Source organism: Oryctolagus cuniculus, chromosome 3 (assembly GCF_964237555.1).
Source record: "Oryctolagus cuniculus chromosome 3, mOryCun1.1, whole genome shotgun sequence".
NCBI classification, from domain to species: Eukaryota; Metazoa; Chordata; class Mammalia; order Lagomorpha; family Leporidae; genus Oryctolagus; species Oryctolagus cuniculus.
In genome coordinates, this window is record NC_091434.1 from 169,959,989 (window position 1) to 169,984,153 (window position 24,165).

Consider the following 24,165-nt stretch of genomic DNA (forward strand, 5'->3'; position numbering starts at 1 on the left):
GATATTAAAGGAGGAGGAATTGTTACTTTCTCAAAAATTAAGTGCTGTTTTAAAGAGAAGGTTACAAGTATAGTTGAGATACTTCTGCCCTCCGGAAACCGTACTTTTGAGACCACCAAGCGCCTGATGACTGCAGTATATTATTCTGTGCAGTTTCAAATTTAGTTGGTTCCAAGAAGAATGTCTTTTCAAATCCTGGATGTAACAAGTAGGTGTTTTAGTGTTTAAGGGATTCGTATAAAAATAAAGCTTGCAGTGATTTCTATCAAAGAAAAGCCTGTGTAAGATACTCATCTGTTGCCCTGTCTGGCTGATTAACAAGATGCTGAAATTACCAGAAATAATAGTAGTAGTCTATATCTACATTCCTGCTATGAAGCCGAAGGTTTACACAGTGTGCATTAATTTAGCACCACTCATGAGCTAAGAAGGAAAAGACAGTGAACTGATCTCCACCCCTTCAGTCTCCCTCTCTCCTCTCCTCTCCTCTCCTCTCCTCTCCTCTCCTCTCCTCTCCTCTCCTCTCCTCTCCTCTCCTCCCCGCTCCCCTCTCCCTTCTCCCTTCTCCCTTCTCCCCTCCCATCTCCTTTTCCTCTCCCTCCCCACCCCTGCCCCGGTCTGAGAAACCCAGTGAAAGGGGATTGAGAAGCAAAGCAGGAAGGGCTGAACAGCTGAGCTGACTTTACGCTCTGCACGGCATTGGTGAGGGAGAAAGCAGTGGGAGGGCAGAGACAGAGCTACCGTTTGGGGAGAATCCCAGTCGGCTGAGGTTATGTAGATCCTGTTGTCTGAGACCTGGGAAGTCTTCACTGGACAGGACCCGTGAGATGGCCCCTGGAGCCCCGCCCTTTAATAGGAGGAAGCTGGCTCTCAGAGGTGGCGAGCTGGCCAGCGAATGATCCTGACAGGACGAGAACCCAGGTTTCCAGACTCCTAGTGCTAAGCTTCCTCCTGGAGGTGACCCTGCTGCCTACACAGACCGATGGCAGCCGCTCTCACCCCCTTCACATTCTTCACAGAAATCCTGGGGCTCCCCATGCAGCCACAGGCACCTGCAGAGAAGAAGGTGACAGGCATCCCCTGGAGAAGGGGCACCGGCTTGTGGTGTGAACCTCTTTCCCTGTCTCTGCTACACTCCTGATAGCATTTTGTTGGGGTGGGTGTTTGGTGCAGCAGTTAAGGTGCCATTTGGAGCACCCACATCTTCATACCAGAATGCCTGGGTTCCAGGATGGGATCCACTTCCGATCCAGCTTCCTGATAACGCATGCTCTCCGGAGCAGCAGGTGATGGCTCAAGTAACACACATGTGGGAGACCTGGATTCTCTTCCTGGATCCTGGCTTTGTCCTGGTCCAGCCCTGGCTGCTGTGGGCATTTGGGGAATGAACCAGAGAATGAAAGATACCTCGCAGTATGCTGGCTCACTCTGTCTTTCAAATAAATAGAAACAAAAAAAAATTAAAAAATAGTACCTTATTAACCCCACTTACATCATGTCTGACTTCTCTAATACTACAGCAATATTGCTGAGGACACGTCTCTACAAACAGAAATGACCCTGTGATGCTAATCATGACTTCAGCTCACCACCCACACACACTCAGGTCCTTGTTACTAAGTAAATGCAGAAAGCTGATTAGTTTTATTAGCTTTTGATACTGATACTGCTGAATTCTCTTAGCTATAAATATCCGCTCTGCCCACATCACTTTGGATCTTTTCTCCTCAGGAAATTAAAGTAGAAAGTCGAACACAATTAATTGCGATCTAAATTCTACTAAACTCCTAAGTCAAAACAAAAATATAAGAAACCGTGATCATGTGAGAATAAGACATGGTAGGAGACTTTGCCTGCAACTAACTCACAGAAAGTCAGGTATGTAACAGAAAAGCCTGCTCTTCTTAGGTCATTGTCAGTCCTGAGGGTGGCTGGACTGCTCTGTGGCTATCAGTGGGCCTGCTGCCACTGCCCAAGCTTGGAAGACGACAGCTGTCCTTCATCTTGTCAACTGCTAACCTAGTACTAATCTTCTGCCTCCAGTGAAGGTTTCTCCCCAGGGTCTACAGAGCCCCAGAGTTCATGATCCTAATGTAGGAAACACCCTTGAAGTGCCAGGTGACGAGCGAGAATCTGTATATCCCGAGCCATCTCGAAGCAGGGCAGAGGGGTGCTGCTGGCATCACCCACACGTACTTCCAACTCTCCTTCTCCACGAGAGGAACCTAGTCTGGTCCAGAAACCTGCTGACTTGAACGTTTTCAGCTGCATCAGCCAATCCAGCCGGTGAATAGGCGTGAGGGGACCCTCCGACCCCTGTAGTGGTCTGTGTGAAGAGTTAGGAGGGACCGAAGGGTAGCGGACCTCATGACAACTGGGGGTCTACCCAGGTGGTTTTGTTTAGTGTGACAAAGGAAGCAGACGTCGTCTACACTGAGATATTCATCCCAGGTGTCCTCTCTCCTACACTATAGAATGGTTTACCCTCCTTATCCAAAGTGTTTGATGTCTCCCTCGTCTGTTGTCCACAAGCCTCTTCCTGACTGTATGACCTTGGTGATCCTTTTGAAGTTCCCTATTCTTGGACTCTTGACCAGCTTTGGAGTCCTCTATCACTGGAAATGTCTTTCCACTAATTTCCTTGATGTACATATCTATATATACACATATAAAACATGTCATTTTCCTAGAGAAATCACCTGCTTGAAGTGTATGGCAGATAGACCATTTGTGGCCAGTCATCCCATTTGTACCTCAAGTATCTCTTTAAATGATTTTTTTTATTTGAGAAGGATAGTTACAGAGAGAAGGAAAGACAGAGAGAAAGGTCTTTTATCTGCTGGTTCACTCCCTAAATGGCTGTAATGACCAGGGCTGGGCCGATCCAAAGCCAGGAGACAGGAGCCTCTTCCAGGTCTCCCACACAGATGCAGGGGCCCAAGCACTTGGGCCATCCTCCACCACTTTCCTAGGCTATCAGCAGAGAGCTGGATTGGAAGAGGAGCAGCCAGGACTGGAACTGGTGCCCGTGTGGGATGCCGGCGCTGCAGGTGGAGGCTTAACCTATTTGTTCGATAGATGCTTGAGGGGGCCGGCACTGTGGCAGACTGAGAACCAATCATTTTCAGAGCTACAAAGATATGGTTCCTGCTTGTCCACAGTTTACACAGCAGGCTCAGTGAAGGAAGCAGTACAGTGCACTGAGAATGAGAGCAGAGAGAGGATTAAGAAAGGACGTTCAAACCTCCTAAGAGTCACTCCTACATAGATATCCTAGAGAAGCAAGAGACCACATCCTCAAATAAACTTGCACACTAATGTTTATTGCAATGTTATTTGCAACCAAAAGGTGGAAACAGCTCACGTCCAACAGTGATGAATGGCTAACAAAATGTGCTATACCCATAGACTGCAACATGGTTTGGTCAGAATAGAGCTGAGGTACCGATACCTGCTACCTTGAATGTGGATAAATCTTGAAAACATTACTCTAAGTCAAAGCAGCCAGTCAAGACCAAGTGCTCTGCAATTCCTTTCCTACCAAAGTCCACACTAGGAAAATTTATAAAGACAGGAGGTAAATTAGTATTTGCTTAGGGCTGAGTGGTGAATGGTATGGAAAGATACAAGGTTTCAGTAAATGTTCCAAAATTCACTGTGGTGATAGATGCATTTATCTCTAAATATGTTAAAAGTCAATGAATCGTACCCTTTAATAAAGGGGAAGATTGCACAGTGAGTGATAAAGACTCGCTGCTTTTTTATAAAAGGAAACAAATTCAGAGTAGCGATAAGGATGACAGGGAGTCTGTCTCTCTTTCCAAAATGGAAAATCTTACATGGTTGCAGAAGGACAGACACAAAATTTGTAGCATTGTAGCATCCAGAAGTAAAGGAATGCTTTTAGTAGTCCTGGTAACTTTGCTGTTATTATTAAGAGCTGGGTGTAGAGCTAATTAGGTTCAAGGAGGGAGATGGTATTACCTGTTCAAAATCCAACGAACACCTCAATCCACCTGGAAGACAACTTCCCTGTACTTGAAAAGGACATTGTAGCATAGTGGGTTAAGTCACCACCTGCTTCTCATAAGGGCACCGGTTCAGGACCCGGCTATTCTACTTTGGATCCAGCTATCTCCCTGCTAATGTGCCTAGGAAAGCAGCTGAAGATGTCCCAAGTGCTTAGGGCCCCGTACCCACGTGGGAGACCACCATGTGGCTCCTGACTTTGGCCTAGGCCAGCCCCCACCATTGGGGATGGAATATCTCCGTCTCCTCCTCTCTCTGTGTAATTGTTTCAAATAAATAAATTTTAAAAAGACTGCATTATAGATCCATTCAAATTAAGAACTGCTTAATAAATGTGAAAAAATCCTTTTGGTTTGTATTTGCAACAAAATTGTGGGTTTTTTTTTTTGATAAGTTTCATTTATTGCTGAACCTCTCCTTTGTACTTATTTTGACAAGAAGGCTGGGTTTATAAAGTCTTGATTTAAAGTACTAAATGTTTGATCTCCCTTGTAACCCCAACCATCGGGGATTAGAAATTATGACTCTTTATTGCCACCTGATGACAACAGAGTGTACAGCCATTCTAGAAATCCTGACCTTTCTGGAAACATATTAACTCCGTGAAAGCTGAACTTAAGAATCAATGACAGACAGATAATGACAAAGGCTTTTTATGAGATCCTGACCTTGGTATCATAGAGCAGTCTCTTGTCATAGGCATCTCTAAGTGTACGAAAGCCTTTTCTTATCACAACATTAGCTAGAAAGCAGTATCTTGTGTATTGAAAGTGATCTTCAATCTAGTCATGTTGTATCAAAGAGCCAGCTGGGTGTTGCCTTCAGTCTGTCAACACGGACTCCTGCAGCTGTAGCTGCTGTCATCACCATCACACGAAAGCTATCACCCTGCCACCATCTCCCCGCTGCCTGTGGCACTGATTGGAACCTGTCTACACCACTTTCTTCCTGCTGCTCATAGCACTGACTGGCATCTGTCCACACCACATCCAAGTTCAGACACTACTCGCCCTGCCTGCTCAGAGACACCTGGCACCCTCCTCTGCCACTGCTCATGGTAACCCCCACCACAACAGTCCAGCTGTGGGCTGAGTGGCCTCACTGATGAAGGGACTGTTGGCGGTCACCTTGCCACATGTGGCAGCAGTTGGGCCTCTCAGTAGGACTGGGCCTGGTAACTCAAACAGTCCCGCATTTGTGGAGGTCAGCACAGTACAGCCCAACACATCTCTTCTGGAGACGGAAGCAATTAGAAAACCATTCCTTCTTGCACAGTGGACAGCTCTAACAGCTTCCTCCTCACCACGTGCTTGCTTCCATAAGCACCCTGCTCCTCCCTGACCACTGGGTAGAGGTTAATGCCATCCACTGAAAGTTGTTCTACCGTGTCTCTATCATTGCTTATTTTCTAAAAAGGTTTATTTGACACACACACACACAGAGAGAGAGACCTTCCATCAGCTAGTTCTTCCCCAAATGGCCACAACAGCCAGACTGAAACTAGGAGCCGCACCAGGGGCCTCCCCAATGGATGGCAGGGGCCCAGGCATTCGGGCGATCCTCGCTGCCTTCCCAGGCACGTTAGCAGTGAGCTGGATTGGAAGTGGAGCAGCTGGGATCTGAATGGGTGCCCACACTGGACGCTGGGACTGCGGACAGCGGCCCACCCCACTGTGGCCACAACACTGGCCCCAGTGATCTTTAATAATTAATAGATAAGGTATGGGAAGTCAGACTCCACTAACACAGAGCAACAAAAGGGAAGAAATCTACAGCCGAGACAAAATGACAGTCAATTTACCGGTGAACAAAAGATGCCAACATTCTTCTGGAAGATGGGAAAGCATGTGGGATACTGTTACCAGGTAAACCAGTGGAAACACCCTCAGGCTGGCACGTGCAGTGAGAGCCCCCAGAGAAGTTCTCGGCTCATTGTCGACAGTTCAGAATAACGTAGGTATGCCAAGAGAAACTGAAAATAAAGGAATGAATGAAAATTTTGTAGATGTGAAAATACTATTCACTCCTCCCAAATGGTGGCATCCAGAATTTATGGTTGCAAGAGCCATCTTAGGCACCAGTTAGGGACAGTGAAGGCTTCCTTTGTGGATGTGGGAGCCTTTCCAATGAACTCCTCCTCCCCCGGCAGTGGGGAAGAAGCGCCCTATGGCCAGGTCCCATCCTACCTGCTTGCCTTAGGGAGAATCCCACCTCTTCGCACCCTCCCACAAAAGAGGGGGTATTTTAGGAACAGGAGCCTGCCCCTGTGTAATTAAGGCCCAGCATCCACTAACTGGCATCCCAGAAAAAGAAAATGACTCAAGAATTTGTAGAAAAACCTTTTCTGGATGTGAGAGAGGGCACAAGTGTTCATAGTAAAAGAACCTGTGGGAATCCCAGAATAGGGAATGAGGAAGTTGTCAGGCCTAAACGTGGCCTTGTGAGTTTTCACAAGGCCAAAAGTAAAGTGACTGAAAGCCCCAGAGAGACGGGCGTCAAACGGCAGCTGGCATCAGTCCTGGGATCAGCTGCACCCAGTGTGAGAAGATGATGAAGCTGTGTCTTCCCAGCTCTAGGGAAGGACATTTCAACCCAGAGGTGGACATTCAGACTGAGTGCCAGCCCGTTCTAAGGTCTAGATAGAGACGTTTCAAGCTTACAAGGGCTCAAAGTTTACTTCTTGTGATCTTCTGCCTAGGGAAGTAATCGATGATGCATTCCAGCCAACAAGTGAATAAATTCAAGAATTAGAAAACATGGCACCTAGAAAACACTTCAGCCCTAGTTAGGAGGACCTGACAGGGCAGCCAAGGGCGGGCCTGGAGAAAACTCGTCCAAACTGGGGTGATAGGTGGAGGAGGCAGCTCCTTGCAGGGAGAGGCCTCTGGCAAGAGGGAAGCCTCAAGAAAACAGGTTGTGTGATTGAGAGGTTGGAAAAGGAATAACTTAAGGCATGACCCATATAAGGAATACAAGAAAATGGAAAGTCAATGGGAAATTTTCAAGGAAGAACAGACTATAAAAAATTCATGGTTCACATACAAAGCAGACTTTATGAACGAGTCAATAGTGTTTGCAGGACAGTAAGTAAATGTTTATCTTCACACAGCGCAAGTAAAAACGTGGCTGAGAGAACACAGAAGATGGGGGGACAGAAAGAGGACTTAAGGGTGGAACAGTAGAGGGATCAAGAAAGGCTTAGGAAGGGTTAACTAATAGCCTCGCCCTGAATGTAGAGATTAGACAAGAGATTAGTTGAAGTAAAAATAGTGGACTAGGTAATTAATTTAACTTACAGTGTTGAAAAAGACCACTAGTTGGTTTATTTGAGCTACAAAAGGTTACCACTTCAGACCAGAGATGGTTCTGAATGCCCACATGCCCAGAAAAAACAGGAAGTGACATACAGAGATTACCTAATTGGGCTGCCTTCTTTGGGTATAATTCGGAGACGTTCTGCCTGGAATTGGCTGAGGCGTGTTCCTACCTGAAGTTACAACTCGGTTCCAAGTCCAGCTGGGTGGCTGCACGTCACCGTATTAGGAGGCTGCCCTAAACCAAGTGTTGACACCGAGGACAATGACTGGCTTAGGCCAACTTCAATACAAAGGCCAGCATTTTCACGCTAAAGTTACAGATTATCAACAGTGAAACACTAGACGAAGGAGAGCAGTAGTGTAGGTGAGCCCTAGCTTTATCACACTAGGAGACTGAGCTATTAGGCTGCTTTTGGACACATGTAACCAAGACCCCTGACCTGAGTGACTTAAACATTGATTTTTATAAAGATGTTTTCTCTCATATAATGTTAATAAATACCACGGGGGGGGGGGGGTGGAATGTTGGCTGATTCAGTGGCCCGCTGGTGTCATAGGGACCACATTTCTTGTCCGCTCTGCCCTGCCTCCCAGAAAGCTGCCGTGCTAGGCCCCCAGGGTTAGCTGTCCAATTCCCAAACATCGAAACAGCTTCCTGCAGAGGAAGTGTGTCCCCCTGCCCGGGCTACACTTCCTGCAGTCCCTCAGCTGACTTCCTGTCCAGCTGTCTGCACCAGGATTTTGTCGCACAGCTTCCGCTACGCCAGCTGCTGGCAAAGCAGCCTCCTTGGGGCCACTCTTCTGCAAACAGCACTATGTGTCAGTAGGAATCTGAGACACAGGACACTGTCACTCTCATCGCCCCTTCACTGGAGTTTGCACACCGACATATCTATTAAAGAAAGCCGTCTGTTAGCCCTGAACTCCGCTCAGTCACATTCATAGAAACAAGACCACAATGACTGTCTGGTTCCCTCATTCAGTAATTCTCCCTTGAGATCTAAAAATAGGATTTCCTTTTTTCTAGCTTAAGTATCAAACCAGGAACCTCAAAAGCTGCTAAGTGAATTTTTTTCCTTTGATTAAACAGCTTTCTATAATTCACAGATCCTAACACAAAAACCTCCTCTCTTTCCATCATCTATAGATTTCACGTAATATGTAGATGCTGCAGAGTCCAAAAGGATTCTGTGCCTCTTCTCAAAACTTCCTTGCTTTGCAGCCTGGCCAAGTGTTAACAACACACGCACCAGCACTTGCATCGCGGCTGGACCACTCACTAGTAGCTGTGTAGCCCTAGGGGTGTCCGCAGCCTTACCCATCAAACAGAGATGATGTGTTCAGACTTGAGGGTGTTTGTATGGACTAGAATGAACCTGCACGTCGAAGGCAGGGCAGAGATCAGTGATCATTCATTTGCTTTCCTCCTGCTGTAGCACACAGGAACATCTCTGGCTGTTGGCTTCCCACTTAGTATACTTTCGGTAGTAGCTCAACACTGCTGAAAAGCGAGTCAAATTAGGGGGCAAGGGAGCGGAATTGCATTCTCAATTGAAACATGAATACAGGAACAAGAGGAGAGATGAAAAGCGCCAGGATCAGGAGCAAAGGGAGACGATGTCAGTGGTGTAGACCAAGTTTTCTCAATCAAAGACTGCCAGCTGCTCCCACATTTCCCTGGGCTGCCTCCTACAGAGCTGCATTGAAGGGGATTTCAGCAGAATGGTCTCCTCCCAGAAGGAGACCAGGGCAACCCTATTTCTTTGCTGGAACGCTTTGAATTATAAAAAGAAATCAAATGATCAAAAAGCAAGAGCTGATGGGTAAAATATCTTATAGGATTATAATTCAATGATAATTGAATTTCTCTAGCATGTCTCCCTCACGGAGAAGCTCAAAGAAGTTCAAATGTATTATCGCAATTGGTTAGGATACACATCAGTAGACATGGCGTATCGGGCCCTCCCTTCTTCACAGCCCACCAAGCCGGAAGACGGGAGCGTGTTCCTGCAGCTCGAGCATCTGTGGCTTTCTACACTGCACCACAAATGCTTTGGGCACAATTCAGAAGTGGGTTAATCCCATTCCTCTCGGGTGCTGTGTGGGTTCTGAGTGGAAGCAGCATCTTCTCAATCCCTTCTCTGAATGGCCTGGAGTCCTAACAGCTTCTTGCACAGAACTGCCACAACAAACCAGACTGAAGACTTCCTGTGATTTTTTTTTTTTTTTGCTAAGTTTTTATTCCCCAAGGATAGCCCGGAAGTTTCTGAAAAAGCACGTGTGGATATGATTCTTCCCATATGGTATTCCAATTATAAAATGGTAATCCTCAGCATCTTACAACGTATCAATACAGTTTCTGATCCTGAACCTAAGAAAGTTCTTTACAAAATGCCCAGAGAAATGTATAACAAGGACCTGAAACAGGCACCTTGCCTTCCCCCTGCCTGTTTTTAAAAGGCCAAGAAGGAATGAAGTCTGGTGTTGCGCAGGCCCCCACGGCAGAACGGCCAGCACGCCTTCTGAGGCAGGGTGGAAATGCACGGGCTAAGGAGCTGCAGTGTGGACCGGATGGGGATTATCATATCTGGCAGGTGGGACTGCCTGAACTCATGCCGCTGAGAGGCGTCTGCACCAGGCGGATTGGCATTGCTGAACTTTCACAGGGCACATTTAGGATTTTAGCATGCAGCCCGAGATGCAGCAGCCTGAGCCTTCTCCCGTGGAGATCCGGGGAACATGGAACAAGCCTTTATTAGTTCCAGAACATGCTAGGCATTACAGAATAAACATTTTCCCCAGGCACCACGGTGATCTATGCATCCCTATTTGCATGTACATTCTTCAGGAACCACTATGCGTAATCAGTTATTCAGGGCGTGCTGGACCCTCTGGTTTGTCTTACATGTCTTTTTTTCTTTTCTTTTTTGAATAAAGAGAGAGACAGAGAGGGAGGGAAAGTCAGAGGTCTTCCATTTGCTGGTTCACCCCCCCAAATGGCTACAATGGCCAGGGCAGGGCCAGACTGAAGTCAGGAGCCCGGGGCTCCCTCCGGGTCTCCCTCCGGGTCTCCCACATGGGTGCAGGGGCCTAAGGACTTGGCCCGTGCTCCTCTGCTCTTCTCCCGGGTGCACTAGCAAGGAGCTAGGTCAGAAGTGGAGCAGCCGGATCTTGAATTTGCACCCATATAAGATGCTGGCATCTCAGGTGGAAGCCCAACCTACAACTCCACAACACCAGTTTCCCTTACATTTCCTTTTTTTTTTTTTTTTTTTTTTTGACAGGCAGAGTGGACAGTGAGAGAGAGAGACAGAGAGAAAGGTCTTCCTTTGCCGTTGGTTCACCCTCCAATGGCTGCCGCAGCCGGCGCGCTGCAGCCGGCGCACCGCGCTGATCCGATGGCAGGAGCCAGGAGCCAGGTGCTTTTCCTGGTCTCCCATGGGGTGCAGGGCCCAAGCACCTAGGCCATCCTCCACTGCACTCCCTGGCCACAGCAGAGAGCTGGCCTGGAAGAGGGGCAACCGGGACAGAATCCAGCGCCCCAACCGGGACTAGAACCCGGAGTGCCGGCGCCGCTAGGCGGAGGATTAGCCTAGTGAGCCGCGGCGCCGGCTACATTTCCTTTTTTTTTCTTTAATTCTTTGACAGGCAGAGTAGACAGTGAGAGAGAGAGAGACAGAGAGAAAGGTCTTCCTTTTTGCCGTTGGTTCACCCTCCAACGGCCGCTGCACTGCGGCCTGTGCACCGCGCTGATCCAAAGCCAGGAGCCAGGTGCTTCTCCTGGTCTCCCATGGGGTGCAGGGCCCAAGCACTTGGGCCATCCTCCACTGCACTCCCGGGCCACAGCAGAGAGCTGGCCTGGAAGAGGGGCAACCGGGACAGAATCTGGTGCCCCGACCAGGACTAGAACCCGGTGTGCCGGCGCCGCAAGGCGGAGGATTAGCCTACTGAGCCGTGGCGCCGGCCCACATTTCCTTTTAATTGTTGTGGGGGGCTGAGCTAAATTCTGTGGGTAAATTAATATTTTGGTGAAAAATCACTCATTATACATTAATTTTATTCTCTGTTGCTTCTTTCTGATCCCTCTTCTGTTTCCCAGTCTTCTCATTCGTGTCTCCATTGTACTTTTTCCCTTTGTCAGCCTTGCTGCCCCTACACTGCATCTTCCCAGATCATGTTGTGAGGCCAAGACCAAGTCGGACAGGTGCACCACAAGCTCCTCCCAGTCTGCATCTGTTACCACCTGCAGTAACTAGACAATCTTGGACAATTCCTGGGCTGTACCTTTGAAACAAAAGATTTCTAGGGCTCAACCATGTTGAGGTAAAAGTGCTAACAATTAAGATAAATGCACATCTTACCCAGCCATTTCAGAGCACCCAAAGTACCCATGTGAAGATACACATATCTGTGTCTACATAATAAATCAAAACCCACTCCTGGAAATACCGAGGTTTCTGCCTTCATCTTCCATGTTGCCACAAAGATCCACCCATCTTAACATTGCTCTACTGTCCTGCTTCCTTCTGGTCTGAAAACAAAGCCTGATTGATTTTTAAAAAATGCAAGTGGATAAAAGAGCACTACATTAGGCCTTTAATCGTAGCCAGTTCAATAGCTAGGTAGCTGTGTAGATGAGTGGGTAGGTGGCGGATGGACAGATCAATAGGTAACTTAGATTTCCTCAGATAGGTATGGTGCATATTCATGTAGAAGAGATGAATTCCTCCCTGTAGAGATGTGTCTGTGTGTGTGTGATGTTTCAAGGATCAACCATGTAACCCAGAGTGCATGATGAAATTTCTGGAGTCCACAACACCCCAATATTTACACAGAATCTGAGTTTATAGATGTGAATTTTTTCTGGCCAGACAGTCCATGATTTTACCAAATTTTCAAAAAGTGCTATGCAATTCTGAATCATTTAACTTTAGACCTCTATATTTGTTCTCATTCTTGGAATTCTGGAAAAAAAATTTGGAGGATCTGAACAGACCGCTGTACTAATGCTAAAGTGGTATCATCTTGCCAAGTCTCTCCACTGACCTCCATTGTAGTCCTCCATTCTGAACTGACTACAGCTCCTGAGCTGTTTGTATGGTTTGCCTAGCTGCTCCCATGTGAATGAACAACCATGGGAAAATAGCTCAAAAAACAGTGTTTTTGCTGTATCGACAAATTTACATTCAAAAGGAGCTCACCATCTTTCAAAAAGCAAGTCCCATCTGTAACTCTGACAGGGGTTTCCACTTAGGAATCAGACGATCCAAGACTTCCCTTCTAAGTAATCTTTCATGACCCTTCTCTGGCCCTAGCACTTCTTTCTCTAAGTTTCCAGACCAGCAGGTTCAGTTCCTTTTGGTTTTAGTTCTCTGTGAAAACAGGCTCAAGAGCTGCCACATCTGAACCGTAACTCTATTCCCCATGCCTTATTCTTAGCCTTCACATTACAGAGCTCGGTAACACTGGGGCTGGCATTGTGGCGCAGTGGGTTACGCCACTGCCCTTTGATGTGAGTGGCTCATCTCAGAGTGCTGGCTGAAGTATCAGCTACTCTGCTTCTTCTTTTTTTTTTTTTTTTTTATTTATTTATTTTTTTTTTTTTTGACAGGCAGAGTGGACAGTGAGAGAGAGAGACAGAGAGAAAGGTCTTCCTTTGCCGTTGGTTCACCCTCCAATGGCCGCCGCGGCCCGCGCGCTGCGGCTGGCGCACCGCGCTGATCCGATGGCAGGAGCCAGGAGCCAGGTGCTTTTCCTGGTCTCCCATGGGGTGCAGGGCCCAAGCACCTGGGCCATCCTCCACTGCACTCCCTGGCCACAGCAGAGGGCTGGCCTGGAAGAGGGGCAACCGGGACAGAATCCGGCGCCCCGACCGGGACTAGAACCCGGTGTGCCGGCGCCGCTAGGTGGAGGATTAGCCTAGTGAGCCGCGGCGCCGGCCTAGCTACTCTGCTTCTGACATAGGAAATCTGTGTCAGAATGGAGTTCCTGGCTTCTGGCTTTGGCTTGGCCCAGCCCCAGGCATAGCAGCCATTTGTGGAGGGAAGCAGTGGATGGCAGACGTGTGTGTTTGTGTGTCCCTCTGTGTTGCACTAATTTTCAAATAATCTTTTTGTAAAAAATTCCTAACACCTGTCTGGCTCTTCCATCTATTTTATCAACCTTTTAGATCCACTTAAACAAAGACTTGTTGATTCTTTCTTCCTGTGAATGGTTCCCATTTGATTTCTGTTTTAGCATTCCCAACATAACCACCTGTCATATCTGTAGCAAAGCAGTGATCCTTCAGCTGATGGTCATGCTCCCAGTGTTTTTCCCTTCAGCCACATCATTTGTGATGTGGTCACATTAACCATCTTGGAATACCACTTCATGTTTTGCCTAGTCCTTAGAGTGACTTTCTTATAAATACCCTATCCAGACCAGTCTCTTCAGACTTCAATAAAATTTTGCCTAATAAATGTCCTTTTAAATAAAAATAAACAAAATTGACACACCATTGGCCCAACTAACCAAAAAGAGGAGGGAGAAGACCCAAATCAATAAAATGAGAGATGAAAAGGAAATGTAACAACAGACACCACAGAAATAAAAAGAATCATCAGAAATTACTACAAAGAGCTGTATGCTGACAAACCATGAAACCTAGCAGAAATGGATGGATTCCTGGACACATACAACCTACCTAAATTGAGCCATGATGACATAGAAAACCTAAATAGACCAATGACCAAGATGGAAATTCAATCAGTAATAAAGACCCTCCCAACAAAGAAAAGCCCAAGACCAGATGGCTTCACTGCTGAATTCTACCAGACATTTAAAGAACTAACTCCAATTCTTCTCAAGCTATTCAAAACAACTGAAAGAGAGAATCCACCCATACTCCTCCTATGAAGCCAGCATCACCTTAATTCCTAAACCTGAAAAAGATACAATAGAGAAAGAGACCTGCAGGCCAATTTCCCTGATGAACACAGATGCAGAAATCCTTGTCAAAATGCTAGCCAATCGAATGCAACAACACATCAGAAAGATCAGTCACCAGGACCAAGTGGGATTTATCCCTGGTATGCAGGGATGGTTCAATGTTCACAAAATCAATGTGATACATCATATTAACAAACTGTAGAACAAAAACCATATAATTATCTCAACAGGTATAGAGAAAGCATTTGGTAAAATACAACATCCTTTCATGATGAAAACTTTAAGCAAATTGAGTATAGAAGGAGCATTCCTCAACACAATCAAGGCAATTTATGGCAAACCCATGGCCAGCGTCTTATTGAATGGGGAAAAGTTGGAAGCATATCCACTGAGATCCTGAACCAGACAAGGATGTCCACCTTTACCATGGCTATTCAATATAGCCAGGAAGTTTTAGCCAGAGCCATTAGGCAAGAAAAAAAAAATCAAAGAGACACAATTGGGAAGGAGGAAGTCAAACTATCCCTATTTGCAGATGACATGAGTGTATATAAAGGGGATCCAAAGACTCCACTAAAAGACTATTGCAACTCATAAAAAAGTTTGATAAAGTGGCAGGATATAAAAGCAACACACAAAAATCAATAGCCTTTGTATATACAGACAATGTGATGGCCGAGAAAGAACTTCTACAATCAATCCCATTCACAATAGCTACAAAAAATATCAAACGCCTTGGAATAAATTTAACCAAAGATCTATACAATTAGAATTACAAAATGTTAAAGAAATAAGTAGAAGAAGACACAAAAAATGGAAAAATCTTCCATGTTCATGGCTTGGAAGAATCAATATCATTAAAATGCCCATACTACTGAAAGCAGTTTACAGATTCAGTGCAATACCAATCAAAATACCAAGGACACTCTTCTCAGATATAGAAAAAATGAAGCTAAAATTCATATGGTGGCACAGGAGATCCAGAATAACTTAAGCAATCTGATACAACAAAAAGAAAGCCGGAGGCATCACAATACCAGATTTCAAGACATACTACAGGACAGTTATAATCAAAACAGCGTGGTACTGGTACAGAAACAGATGGATAAACCAACAGAACAGAACAGAAATGCCAGAAATCAATCCAAGCATCTATAACCAACTTATATTTGAAAAAGGAGCTAAAACCAATCCCTGGAACAAGGACCGTCTCTTCTACAAATGGTGCTGGGAAAACTGGATCTCCACATGCTGACAATATGAAGTAGGACCTCTGCCTTACACCTAACACAAAAATCCACTCAAAATGGATCAAAGGCCTAAATCTATAATCTGATACCATCAAATTATTAGAGCACATTGGGGAAACCCTGCAAGACATGGGCACAGGCAAGGAGTTCTTGAAAAAGACCCCAGAGGCACAGGCAATAAAAACCAAAAAAGACAAATGGGATTTTATCAAATTGAGAAGCACTACCAAAGAAATTCTCAGCAAAGTGAAGAGGAATGAGAGAAATTATTTGCAAACTATGCAACTGATAAAGGATTAATAACCAGAATATATAAAGAGCTCGAGAAACTGAACAACAACAAAACAAACAAGCCAGCTAAGAAATGGACAAAGGACTTAAACAGGCATTTTTCAAAAGAGGAAATCCAAATAGCCAACAGACCAACAGACACATGAGAAAAGGCTCAGGATCACTAGCCATCAGGGAAATGCAAATCAAAAGCACAATGAGATCTCACATCACTACCCCCCCAACCCCCGTCAGAATGGCTTTCATACAGCAAATCAACAAACAACAAATGCTGGTGAAGATGAGAGAAAAGGTACCCTAGTCCACTGTTGGTGCCACTGTGGTAGACAGTATGGAGACGCCTCAGAAATCTGAATATAGACCTACCATATGACGCAGCCATCCCACTCCTGGGAATTTACCCAATGGAAATGAAATCAGCACTTTAAGAGTTATCCATACCTCCTTGTTTATTGCAGCTTAATTCACAATACCTAAGATAGAGAATCAACCCATATTTCTTTCAACTGAAGACTGTATAAAGAAAATATGGGATATGAACACCATGGAATACTACACAGTGAAAAAAAAAACAGAAATCCTGTCATTTGCAACAAAATGGATGAAGCTGGGAAACATCATACTTAGTGAAATAAGCCAGTCCCAAAAGGACAAATATCATATGTTCTCCTTGATCTGTGGTAACTAATAGAGCACCTAAAAGGTAACCTATAAAAGTGAAACTGACACTTTGAGATGTGATGACTTTGAACAGCCTTTGTCTTGACTGTTGAGGAACAGGGTTTTTTTTTTTTCATACTATTTGTTGTACTCTTAGTATAGAGTTAATCTTATGTGTATAAAGTTAACTGAAAGTAGATCTTAATAAAAAAAAGTTTCTAAAATTGTATTTATGAAATGCATGAAGTTCGTATACCTTAAATAGAAGGTTTCTAGGGGAAAAAAAATGAATTCCCTTTCTTAACTGGCCAGCTTCTTCTCTCATTATTTATTCTAGATCTTGTTTCCCCTGACAAGTGACTGATAGTCCTACCTCCATGCCTCTGTTCTGGCTCTTGTCCTCTTCTAACTCCTAAACTTCTCACCCTTCAAATGCATTGCTCTTCTACCTTTTTTCTGACATGTTGATCATTCTGGTTGACCCTCATTTTTCTGTTCTCTAAAGTCACTGGCATATTATTCATATACTGCATAATGCAAGCCTATGATATATAATAGATATTTAGTACAAATTTGATAATTTTAAGATAGTCTTCCAACCAGTGGAACCCAAGAGTAATAAAGATGTCTTGAGCAAAGCAGATAATGATAATGGTAATTACTGCACAAAATTTTACTGCTGTGCAGCTAATCACGAGGTCACTGAAGCCCAATTAACAATATGTGTACTACTCATATCTGTGGATGTCATCAAAGAGGAAGACACAAGCACATTTAAGGCTGATGGCTCTCAGGTGTTGCCAGTCACTTGTGGAGACCACAAATGATGCTATTACTGATCAGCTTATATGGTATAGGTGCTTGGGTCTTCCCTTGACTGGTGGGGTGAATATGTAATAAGCCTGCTCCTTGGCTAACCTGTGCAATGTGATCAGCTGGTGAGCACCTTTATCCTCTGATAAAACAAAGCTACGCATTTGCCTTCCCCTCCTCAAGCCACCTGTCCCTCTGATTATGGCATCAGATGTTTATGGCTGGTTCCATTCCAGTTGATCCTAAATAAGGGAGAATTTTACCATTGTAATTGCTCTTCCCACAGGGTAACATAAACTGCTTTAGTCAGCAAAATGTCATCTTTGCCTTGCTACATACTGAATTGCTGACTGTCTCTTCTTGAGACCCAACAGTCATTTCCTCGCCTCCTTAATTTATGCATGAAGCCAAAAGAAAAATCACTTAGGATTCTTAATCAAATGGCATAAGGTTTAGATAATTTTTTACTATGTGCAGTAAAAATGCAAATGTGTGTGGCTTATTTGCAAATGCAGACATTAATAACTGATATTTAAACAGACGACTAGCAATTTTACTGATATATATAAGAGATTTTTCCAATAATTTGCACACTCAAAATCAATTTGAATACAACATGTAAATTGAATTTAATGTTTTGATATAAAATTGTAGTTATCAGCTTGAACCATTAAATTTACTATTTAATATATGCTTTCCAGCTCACTTGGCTAGAATTTCATTGCGCCTTATCTATATAAATTTAATTAGGCTTGATATCATCAGTATATTATAGAACTAATTAAAGATTTAGATAAGTGCTGAGGGTGCTTATTGAAAACTCCATAAAGTTCTATTTGGAAAATGAGATATTCTTCCTTCAGTTCATTGTGAGAGAACGAAACAGCAAGAAGTGTTTCTTGCAGCATTTCTGAAAAATTACTTAACTGGATTTAATGGACTTATTCTGTTCTTTGAAGAGCTTTTTAATTACTCAGTATCTTTGTGTACTCCAACAACGGTTACAATCTTTATTTAAAGCCTTTAAAATACTCATTTTCCCCTTCTCCCCCGGGCTTGCTGTCTATGTAATGGTGGGTGTGCACACGCACGTGCGCGCACACACACACACACACACACACACGTGGACAGAACAGATTTGTGGACCCTGATTGAAATCATGGAATATGCAGCAGTATTTTTGAGAAGTCTATCAGTCCTCGCAGGTAGAATAACCATTAAGAACAATCAGCTTGCTATAAACACAGTAGGAAAAGAAAAAAGATAAGCAATGCCTGCCCAAGAGTGTACCTGGGCAGTACCAAAGAGCCTACTCAGAGACCTGGTGATTTTGAGTAAATCATTTTGTAGAAACCACTTTGAAGCCCCTTGTATCTGTGTCTTTGCTATAGCATATAAAGCAGATTAGTTTAAAAGACTCTGATTTCAACTAAGTGCTTTGTGTCTTCATTACAAAGCACAATAAAGCTTTTTATTACAATGAAGCCGCTATTACATTCAATTGAATCGAGGCTGAAATAAAGCTGCATCAATTGCATTTCCCCATGTGCTCCATGCGCTTGTCAAAAGCACTTTTGGGGGCAGGGCAGGGTGCAGGCCGAGCGACACAGTGCACACTGGGGGAAAAAAAAAAAGACAAGACAAATGACAAATGCAGATCACCTGGCTTTTAGTACAGAGTCGCTGAGGAAGCCAGCGAACCAGATAAATTGTCGTGAGTCCCTGGGTCTAATAGAAAGGTGGCGGGCTTGCACGCAGGAGATGCGGATTTCTGTCCCACCCTGCCGCTGATGAGCTGTGGGACCTGGGGCCTAATCTCTCCAGCCTTAATTGCATTTTCTGGGACATAGAAATACTACTACTACTGTTGCCCCTTCCCTCTGCTCCCGTCTCGGGACTCATGGCACCGGTCACAGCGGTTTTTAGATGTGACCTATATCCTAAACTAACCCATGGACTTTCCTAGCTAGGGAACCCAAGATCAAATAGGCAACCGGTCAGCCAGGGACGGGGCAAGGACCAGAACAGTGACCACTTCATCAGTGCCCTGCCACGGTGGAATGCAGAGGCAGGCGTGTTCCGAATGCCATCCTGGCTACTCTTGGTTGGTGTGTTTTGTCCTCAAGCGACTGTTATTGAAACCTGTCACTGCAGTTCTTCCCCAGTGGTCTGTAAACATTCACACCTGCTAGGCTAAGGCAACATTCGTAGAAACATTTGGGACATTCAGTGGCCTCTGGGCATGGCTGCTCCATCCTGGCCCATCCGTGAGTTAGACCTCGGCTCCTTAGAGTGCTGGCTGTGAAGTCAGAGCACCTGCTGAGAAGGGTTGGTAGGGAGAGGAAGCAGGAAACTGGCCAGAGCGGGTCTCACTGAGGAAAAGGACAGACTGACTTCTTGCTGCTGCTTCCTTATGGTTTTTATTTCTTTGAAAGGCTGAGTGACAGAGTTGGTGTGGGGAGGCGGGACGGGGTACACTGAGGAGGTTTGCAACTTGGAGGCCAGGCAGAGAGTGGATGGCGATTCTGCTTCTGACTCACAGATAACCTCAAGTATCCACCCTGCCCCTGGATGAGGCCTGGTGGAGTAGAGGACTTGTAGGGGCCCAACCAAAGTTGGTCACCACCATCCTCCCTCTCTGCGTCTCCCCTGACAGGTGGCACAGGGAGCAGCCTTTCCTCTGAGCCATAGGCCAACAGTCAGTAGGCCACATCCTGCTCACCGACGTGCCCCCTGGAGTGTGGGCCAAGCACCTGTGCAAGTTCACTGGCCTCCTGAGAGCCCCGGAAATTAGGAGACTAATTCTGAAGATAGCAAGCGTGGAGGGAATGGAGTTAAGTCCTTCTGCTCAGTCCTACGCACCCCTCTGTTGGCCGCATTTGTAAGAAACTAGGGTCAGGCTGCCCTTTGAATAACTTCTACTTTTCCTACCAGGAATCTGCACACATTTCCTTTAAAACCTGGATCTGCTGAGATCACAGGTCCTCCTGTCCAGTCCCTTCCTCTTTAGCACAGCCTCACCTCAACCATGTAGGCATTCACGACCGTGAATCAAGATCGGAAGGCCAGCTGTGTCCGAGTGTGGACCACGGCAAGGCGTCTGGTCCTGTTTCACTTTCACAAGGCAGCACAGCCGTCACACACTGAGCAATCATCCACACCTCAACTTCTAAGATCCCAATCCAAAATACTCCTTACTGCAGGTTCCTACCCGCAGAGCTTTCCATAGTTTCCACAGTGCTGTCACAAATATGCTCCTATGGGGTCTCCTGATGAGTGAACATCTTAATTTCTCCGAGTTCGATTCGGACTCCTAACTGCCTTTTCATGACCCAGCTCAGCACTGTCCTGAGAAAGAAGTGGGGGAAGTAGGGTAGACAGTGTATCATTTCAGAATGCAATCCTGGGGGAAAAATGCATTCCTGGTGCTGTCCATCAGCCAGGTGACTTGAGGCAGTTATTACGTCTTTGTGAGCCTCAGCTTGTGTGGACTGAATCAGGCATATTTGGGAAGCACCTGGCATGTGATAAATGTCCAGTGTAACAGTTCCCTTTCATTAATGTCCTTCTCTTTGACTCAATTATATTTCTATTACTCTATAATTACACATATAGATTTTTTCCCAATTCTAACCTATGTTTCTGGTAATGGTTATTCATCACTAGTTCTAACAATTTTTTTTTGAGAATACTAATATAGTGAGTTCAAAGGCATTTAATGCAAAAATGCTGGGGGTCACTTAGCCTACTAAAATATGGAGGCCTTAGAAAGGGTTTAGCACATTTCAGGGGCACTTAGTGAAAATGTCAGCTGGCGAAGTGCTCCCCTATCTGTGATCTTATGCAATCTTTCTGCAATTGTTGCAGGAGGACGCTGAACTTCACTAAACGTTCTGATGAGCAGATCCATCTTCCGTAAGAGTATTGGCTGTAGACAAATGCCTTTTGTACAGTTAAGGAGTCAGGGTTCTAGTTCATAAAATTTGCATTTTTATAACAGCTTTATTGAGATATAATTACACACCATAAACAGTAACCCTTTTAAAGTGTGCAATTCATTGGTTTTTAGTATAGTCACAGGGACGCAGCCATCACCACCAGCTAATTTTAGAACATTTTCATTGCCCCCCAAAGAAACCCTGTGTGCATTAGCAATCACGACCCATTCTCCCTCAAACTCCACCCCTGGCAACCACTAATCTCCTTGCTGTCTCTGTGGATTTGCCTCTTCTGGCTGTTATCATATAAATGGAATCATACAATATGTGGTCTTTTGTGACTAGCTTCTTTCAGTTAGCATAATGCATCCGGGGTTCATAATACCGATATCTGTCTCCATATTAGGCTATGGAACTGAATTAAAAATATACCCAATACCCGGCCTATTGCCTGCTCTTTCTCTCCTTATTTTGGGGGTGGGAGGGAGTGCTGGGGGATGGGATGGGATGGGGAAGAAAGGGCAGAAGAAGGTGACGTGGTTTTCTTGAATACAGTAGACGGCACAAGTCCTGGTACACAGCTTGGTTACTAGTACAAAATGCATGTGCCCTTTTACTTCATTCACATGCAAACAGCAACACAACAGTGACAACACCCCTGTGCCCTGCTCCTATTCATCCCCGCCCCCACCACCACCACAGCATTTATTCTGAGTGTTTCCTTGTACATCTACAGGCAATGCATGGTCTCCCAACCTGGGGCTGCCTCATTCTGAACAAATCTCCACTCATCTCTCTCTCACACACACACACACACCCCTGTTAAGGTTGATTCCAGGGGAGACAGGGCAGCACAGCCCCTGCACAGCCCCAGGCTGCCTGCATCCTTCTCACCAGGCCCCTGCCAGTCTCTGATTCCCGACGGGTCGTCCATGGCTTTCCTTCTAGATACTGGTGCTCTCCAGGCACAGGTCAGTTGGGAGGGCAGGAGGGTGTGAGCATCAACCTCCATGATGTCCACCGCACGGCCAGTGTACCAGGGAGAACTGAGCCGTGCAGCAGAGGCCTGCCCTGGCTCCCTTCCTCTGCTCAAAGGGGCCTTCCCCTCTGAAACCCCCTCCTCAGACATCATCTTTTCTTCAGGAAATTAAGGTTCCAGTTTAAATTCACTTCATGGGTATTGAAAAACTGTAGTTTTTGTGTGGTCCAGAGCTATAGGTTAACATTAGCATTTAAATAGAGGCATTAAACTTCTGAAAGACCTTCCTCTCCTAACCTTGCCCTTTTTGCTAGGTTATTTTCTTCAATCAAGATATTTGTTCTTTTCAAAGGAAGAATGCAAATGCCATATGTTTTTCCCATCAAAGGCCTTTCTGTTTATATGCAGACTGGGGAAAGCAGCACTGTTGAGCCGTCTTGGTCTTAGCTTAGTTTTACATGGAAGGACCCATTTAAAAAATTTTTCTGTTCTTTCCCTGGATGCCTAATTTTCTCTGCTCTCAGAACGTATTTTCCTATGGCTAACTGTGTTCTATCTGCCCAGACTCAAATTCTGATTCTGAACTAAGCATCTGAGGTGGGCATTTGGTACAGCAAATCAGATGCCCCTGGAGTCCCAGCTCCACTTGGGATTCTCGCTGCCTGCTGTTGTGGGCAAGGCTGGCCTGAAACTCCTATTTCAGGCACTTGCCTTTCTCTTAGAGAAGGATTCTAAGTCCAGGCCCAAACATGACGTGCAGCATGATAAGGTTTATTGAGAAAGTGTGAGGAATACCCAGGAACAGGAGGCCTTTATCAAGGAAGAGTGGACCAGGAAGGAGAGAGGCGAACCTCATACCAATCTTTCCCTGGGTCCACCAGGGGAGAAAACGAGTGAGCAAAGAGAGCCCCCTCTCCTTTCCCAGGCGGCTTAATCGCTTCCAAAAGGGGAGTGGTTACATATTCTGATTGATGGGTGGGTTGATACAGGTGGGATTACATGGGGCCCGGGAGGTGTGCTATCTCCTTGACTTTTCCCACATCACTGCTAGGGTGCACCCTGGGAGGCAGTAGGGGATGATTCAAGTAACTGGGTCCCTGCTACCCATGTGGGAGACCCGGATGCAGTTCTAGGCACCACGCTTTGGCCTGGCCCAGCCCTGGCTGTTGAAGGCATTTGGGGAGTGAACTGGTAGATGGAACATCTCTTTCAAATAAAACTTTTTACAAAGAATTTTAACTCGGAATCTGGTGGTGTAAGTTCTTGCGGTATACTGATGACTCCTGGAGATACAGGTGCCCCTGTGTTAGCTCCCACAGGTTTAGCATAGCACTGCACCTTGAGCTCCGGAGTCACACAGACCAGGGTCTGATCCAGCATCGGCCACGCCAAGGCTTTGTGACCTTCTCCGACCTTGCATTTATCTCCCAAATTAAGGCTATCAGACTTTTCTTCTGTGGTTGTCAAGAGATTAAAGACCTTGATCATGCACCTGTGCATTTTAGGGCCCCGCCCTCATGTGTGAACGAGATTCACTGAGGGGGAAGGGGAGGGGGTAGCTTTGATTCAGAGGTGTCCCTCGTGTTTCTCATGTTCCCCCCACGGCCTTCCCTTGCCCCCCCCCCCCGGCCCCTGCCTCATGTCGGTGTAGCCATATGCATTTATGGTCCACGTAGGCACTGACCCAACAGAAGACATCAGAACAGGGTGTGGTCGTGTCCTTTTTGGAGGTGGCGGCACCTCCGCTCTTTGAGGTTGATTTTGTTCATCTCTGAGCCTGGGGACATGGGATTGTAGGGAAACCTTCCAGAAGATTCATAGGATCTGACTGAGGGGAAGCAGCCCAGGGCACAGCCGGGTTGTCCCACAGACTGAAGGCCCCTGGGGTCCCACGGAGTCAGACTCTCCCCTGGAGAGGCCTTCCGCAGGCACAGCTGTCTGCATGTGGGGTCTCACCC

At 45.7% G+C, this 24,165-nt stretch overlaps 1 protein-coding gene across 2 annotated transcripts in view; it reads left to right on the forward strand.

Moving 5' to 3' along the window:
• EXOC4 (exocyst complex component 4) overlaps positions 1 to 24,165 on the forward strand; it is an 871,518-nt gene that overhangs the window by 829,566 nt on the left and 17,787 nt on the right. The gene's annotated exons all lie outside the window — the stretch shown is intronic.